We start from the raw sequence: 6486 nt of genomic DNA, 5'->3' as shown, positions 1-6486 counted from the left end.
TATACATGGAGACTATGCATGGAGCAAATTTATAAAGTATACACAATAAGTATATGTATAAATGTGTATATGTGAATATATATGTAGGCCTACAAAGGTACCGGTATATAAATATGTACGAATTATATTATGTAATGCTAAAATTTATACATAAATGTCAGACTGCATCGTGATTTATTTACAATGTAAAATTACAAAGTAAGTAATGTATAAAATGCCGAATAATCACTCCACCAAATAGCGTTCATTAATCCGACAAGACTATACGTGGAGCAAATTTTTGCCAGCCTAGTGACCAGTTTATGATCGTCATGAAATATCATCAAAGAAGACCGACGGTCATTCAGGTGACCCCAGAAGTATCGGTAAATGAATCAACAAAATATATTAATATTAAACTAGGTCGGACTAGATGCATGGTACACAAGACGTGTACGTTTTGCAGGTAGTACGGTAACTAAGGTACTCACTGCGCCCGACGGTTGTCGGCCGACGCGATTATATGAAGAACGCAACACTACGACGCAAACGGCGTTGCATCGCCCAGCGCTCACAAGCAGCGGAGTCGGATTCGTCGACCGACGGCCGTAAGACGCAGCCTGTGCCCGGCTTTAAGCCCACTGTAGTGCTGCAATGTCCTGGCCAGTAATTTCACGAACTCTTCTAATGCTATCAATTTTTTTATTCACATATCTAAGAAAGTACGGTAGATAGGCCTACACTTGACAATTATAGGAGGTAATTATAATGATGTAGGCATATACTACAGTATTTGCTAAGTCACGTTATAAGGCTTAGGCCCTGAGGAGTGGAGTTTTGATAGTATCTCACACGCTTTGAGTGTAAGTGTGGCTGGTTAAAATACAAACATTTTGACCACTAACCTATAAGTTCCACCCACAATTTATTACTCCGACTGTTATTATTTGAGTATTTCAACATCATTTGATTTGATATCCCAACCTAACAGTCCGTTAGAATCTTTTTTTTTTCTTTTTTTTTTCTATAAATCTGCCGAGTTCCAAGTAATGCTAAAAACTATTCGTACTGTTGCTGTTGCTATTGATGCTAGTTTTGCTGGTTTCCAATAAGCAATATATCACCGTCTTAATATTACTACGCCTAATATAAATAATAGTGTAAGTATCAATAAATATAAAAATAAAATTATAAGAGGTCTAAATATATCAATTTAAAAAATGGCGATGATCCGTATAAACGTTTATTATTATAATTAAAAAGATACAAACAAATCGTAGACGGCAGGATTCGAACCTGCGCGGGGAGACCCCAATAGATTTCTAGTCTATCGCCTTAACCGCTCGGCCACGGCTACTCCTTGTTATACAAGCTTCTTGATAAAAAAAAAGACATTTATGCAAATAGATAAGAATGGGTTCCATTGTATGTTCTTTTTATTATCAATATCTTTAGCATTAACATAACAATTATTGCTTATTTCTATTTACTTATCATGTACTTGTAATAATGTTTGTAAAAATGATGATTATTATATTAATAGAAATTGACGATGATATTTCAAAATCAATAGTATTTTTTACTAAAATTCAAAAAGTTCGTAGTCGGCAGGATTCGAACCTGCGCGAATGTATGACAGAATGTTTCATTTAGACCCCATTGGTTCTTTTTAATGAGATATTTAGGTCTGGGTTCTCACAAATTCAAAAGACCCTCAAATTTACACCCTTCACTGGATCGTCACTACATACAAATTTAATCCTTGTAACCTGATTAAACTTTCCCGTAAGTTTCATTCACATCAACTGACCGGTTTTTGAAATATCCGGTGAAAACTGTTTGACCTTAAATAATAATAATAATAATAATAATAATAATAATAATAATAATAATAATAATAATAATTTTAATAATAATAATAATAATAATAATAATAATAATAATAATAACAATAATAAATTTAAACATCTTCATAGCCCCGTTTTAATGATATGATTTGTCATTGATAAGGATTTAGCTTTTCAATAGATATACATACAGACTTATGGTTAGTGATTTTCTTTTGAAGGATGCATGAAAGATATGAATAGATAGGTGCATGAGTGACTAAATAAGAGCTTAGCTGGATAATATTCACCAGGTGTTCTTGGTTCTATAGACGGATTAAGAACATTACGGACATAACTATTCAGTTATATATAGAACAATAATAACGATAGGCCTACTTAAGCCTCATTGAAATGCTTGTTAATGACGTCACAAGCCATTCAGGGTCCATAAATCTGTCGGTTCTATAGCACATAGGCTATTAGCCTGTATAAAAACTTATCACCTGAGCGTTGCAAAAATCTGCCAAAACACCCTATTTCCTTTGGAGAGTTAACATGAAGGTTTTATAACCAAAGCGTTTACTCCATGATAGGCCTATAGTATAGCCTAATGTTTGGATTATAAGGCATTGCGTTATGCCTATATATATATATATATATATATATATATATATAGATTAAAAGGCAAAAAAAATGCAAAATACTGGAAAACAACAATGCTGTGGGAAACAATGGCTGGATTTTTTTTTTTTTGTTATTTCAGCACACAGACACTGGCGCATTAGACCCAGCGTTATTGTAGACAGGAAGGATCGAGCATGCAGGAAGGATCTATGCTCAAATAGGCCTAATAAAAACAACGAAATCCACTCAAACAAATTGAATTCGTTGCTGATGTGATTTGCATTATTTTTTCTTTATTTTCCAATTGTGCATTATGCATCATTAGCATACATACATATCTGAATTTCTTTCATAGCACGTATCTACTTCACGTACTTATATTTATTTTAAATGTCAACAATATGTGTAGAGTGTGACCCTTTCCATCTAGCTGAGAGTCAGGTGCCCGACTAAATAATAAAATCAGAAACAATCTATAATTTCACCTGAAACAATCTTTTGTAAAAAAAATTTGTAAAATAAAATATAAAAATTGAATTATATTTTTAAAGTTTTCACATGGCATTATATTCTTAACCATAATTTTACGGTTATACTTTATCTTTATTGGGCCTACTATTGTATCATCATATTGTTTCAGGAGCGGATCCAGGAACATAAGGAATCATTTTTCAGATGGAGTAGCCGGACTACAACATCAACCAATCTTGGTTAGAACTGAGCAACGAAATGTAGGTACCTCTAGATGGTCTAAAAATGTCACGTTGAAACTAAAGTTTTAATGCAATTTTCCTTTTCTTTTTCTCATTTTCCCAAAATATTTTGGGTGGGTAGTGCTTGGGCCGGTGAGGTCCCTTGAATTCACCTCTGCTTTTTATGAAAACAAAATGAAGAAAGTGCGTAACTGCACATCCGTATTAGTATAGGCCTATTCATATAATGCAAGATAATCAAATCAATTATCGCTCAGTAGGTTTGCTCCTTCTTAAATTAATATTTTAATAAGACACTAAATGACAATACGGCGTCACAGCGTGAACGCACGCGTGTATTTTACAGTCGAATATGCCAAGTGCTGAAAGTATTAGCGAAAACAAACCACGCAAGGAAATCCAAGACAGGCCTATATTGCATTATCACAGATAATAGATTTCTTCGCGATAGGTTGCTTTAAATGAAAATAATAGGAGCAATCAGATGTAATTGGACAATTGCATGATAATTGCTTCTTTGTGATGAGGAATCTACTGTGCAATATTAATCTAAATGATTTTATAGGAACGAAGACGATAATGTCCAAGCGCTTGGAGTTTTATTGTCAGTGAAAATGTCGTCTCCCCTGATTTGTGTGACAACTTCTAGAATATTCCAACAATGACTTTTTTCTAGAATATTCCAATAATGACTTTTTTTTTTAAAACAAAAACTTCCCAGTGCGTATTCAAAATGAGCTTCAATTTTCATTGTCTGGGAAGAAGTTGTCACTCGTGCATGTGTGACAACCATTTCAAATGTATGAGAGAACGGAATGTCACAAAGCGTGTATTTGAAATGCGCTTGATTTTTTATTGTCAGAGAAAAATGTTTCTTCCGTGTGGTGTGACAATCATTTTTATAATGTTTGAACAACTTTATTAAAGGGGTGACCGACAATGCCAAAAGGGAAACGTTGTCTCCCGTGTTGTGTGACAACCATTTCTAAAATGTTTGAATGACATTATTCTTAAGTAACAGCGAAAAAGGCAATGTCCAATTAAGTGTATTGAAAATGGGATAGTTAAAATTGTCTCCCGTGACTTTTTGTGAAAAACATTTCTAGAATATCTGGAAGTATGCCTAACAGCAGTGGAATTACCAACATACAGATGGAATTTGTTTTAGACCACATTGTAGTCTTAGGTATTCTACTAGTTTGTAGGCTTACCTCTATCGTTAAAAGCCCGACTTTTTAAAAGTTTAGGTACAATAACCAAGGATTGACAAAAGTGAGTTACCGTTTTATAATATGTTGCAATGCCTTACACAACACAAACATACACATAATACTTTACATAAACTAAGTCTTAGGCCTATTATGAGGATGGATGTGTAGGCCTATTACCTGTAGTTGTTTTGGCTGTGATAAAAAGAAATGCTATCATTAAAAGGAATTGAATTTAAAGTAATGTAATGTATTCGTTGTGGCGAAACTATAAATGTCTACGAAAAATTAAAATAAATTGTTGAAACAAATGTTCTTTATTTTAAATTTATTAAATTTTGGCTATCACATCGATACAGAATCCTTTAATTTCGACTGTGCTCGATCGGTATACTGTAGGCCTACAGGTTATAGACATGAAGCATGTCCCCTTCTACACATACGGTTATTTAGAGCCATTATAATAGGTCTTCCCTTTTTGAATTATCTAGCAGAACACTTATATTATATTATGTGTAATTGTTAAGGTATATAATTTGAAGAATAACATTCAATACTTAATTTGTTTTCGATTATTTTTTAGTCTAAGAACAGTATTCTCAGTTTAAAAATCGACAAAAAAGAATATTTTAATCTCATATTTAAACTCTTTTCGCACTTTTAAATAAGAATTTAATATTTCAATTAAACTTTTGAAAGTTATTTAGATTCTACCACGTATACTTACTGTAACTAGTTGAGAGTATATACCATTTTAAAAATGACAATTTTCGAAATCATCTTTTGTAAACTGGTAAAACTATAGACAGAATTATACCTCACGTATGAACATACCTTATGCCTGTCTAGAATGATAACAAGAAATAACAGAAGGGTCTATAGGATATCTTTTCAATCTTTGTTAACCCTGATCGTCAGGTTTTCTGTGACAGTAAACAGAGGGTGTTCATCTACCAAATTTGCTCCAGGTACCTAGTTTATGTGAGAGACGAATAATGAGAGAGTAATCTGGTTAACTCTTGGTGTGTAATTTCTACGCCTTTCCTTGCTTTAGATCACTAACAAATAAAATTCTTATATAATCTGGCGCGCAGGCAAATGGATATTTAAAGCTAAGTTTTAGTTTTATCGGTGTATATAATGAGTGGTCGTCAACATTTTTAGGTTACGGTAAAGTACCAGTAGTTTCAGAAACAAGCGTAGGCCTACCCAATTCGTAGCTTTTTAAAGAAACTGTTTTGCAGGGCATACAACTGTTAACACCTAGACCTACATACGTCTAGTCTACTCATTGTAAAGAGGCATTTACAGGTATACTGTAGTATAGCAATCAATATTTTCTCCTGATTAACCGATGAACTGTCAATTGTTTCGTTCAAAATGTTCTTGCTTCTATTGTTATATCAGCACCAATATAATGTCCAAAAACAGGAACGAATCCAAGAATGTTGATTTAATAATTGTGGGTTTTAAACTAATGTATGGTAAGCTAGACACAATGAGATACGTTAGCGTAACGTTAATCACGCAATGTGAAATTCTCGATGGCTACGCCACGGAATAACGTACTTCAGGCGTATCTCTAAGGCGAAACATAGGCAAAGGATGAGTACCGAGGCTGTAGAAAAGGTGGGTAGCAAGTAATACAACACTTAAACGGTGAACAACTAGTCCTATACCGGCACAGAACGAGAGAGAACTATTTCATAATTACTACCGTAGTGTTTGGCAAATGTCCATACTACCAACATTCCAGAAGACAAACTCATCACACTCCACACATACAAACAAGAAGATATCGAGACAAGAATACGAGACTGAACATTATAATAAAATTGCTTAATCTAACCAACTATTATTAGAAATATGAACTTATTATACAAACTATATCTCGGTAAGATCTCTGTGACATTCAACCTACTTTAACTTTCTGCTAACAAACATTAACTGAGTAAGCCTTTTTATACGTTCTAGCCAGGCCTGGATAATGTCTTGATTATGTTTTTTCACCTATGGAGTTTTGGGAAATGACTGTTTAGTTGGAAAAATATTTATTATTTTATTTATTTTCCCCTAACCAGTACGTGGTACATAGAACTTCTGATCCATGGCACGTCTATATATACTTGGCCA

At 33.5% G+C, this 6486-nt stretch overlaps 1 long non-coding RNA gene and 1 other non-coding gene across 3 annotated transcripts in view; one reads left to right on the top strand and one right to left on the bottom strand.

Moving 5' to 3' along the window:
- LOC117114810 overlaps positions 1-6486 on the top strand; it is a 28203-nt gene that overhangs the window by 8234 nt on the left and 13483 nt on the right. The window contains exon 3 of one of the 2 annotated variants that reach the window (XR_004446450.1): positions 3073-3163. The exons of the other annotated variant lie outside the window; for it this stretch is intronic. This is a non-coding gene — a long non-coding RNA (uncharacterized LOC117114810). The remainder of the gene's footprint in view (positions 1-3072; positions 3164-6486) is intronic. 2 annotated transcript variants of the gene reach the window in all.
- On the bottom strand, positions 1255-1336 carry Trnas-aga. The gene has a single exon. It is a non-coding gene; the product is annotated as a tRNA-Ser (tRNA).

The sequence above is a fragment of the Anneissia japonica genome, unplaced genomic scaffold, assembly GCF_011630105.1.
Source record: "Anneissia japonica isolate Jap-2015-1 unplaced genomic scaffold, ASM1163010v1 scaffold251325_len469956_cov165, whole genome shotgun sequence".
Lineage (NCBI taxonomy): Eukaryota > Metazoa > Echinodermata > Crinoidea > Comatulida > Comatulidae > Anneissia > Anneissia japonica.
The sequence above is the reverse complement of the archived record's forward strand: the minus strand, read 5'-3'. Positions and strand labels throughout refer to the sequence as shown.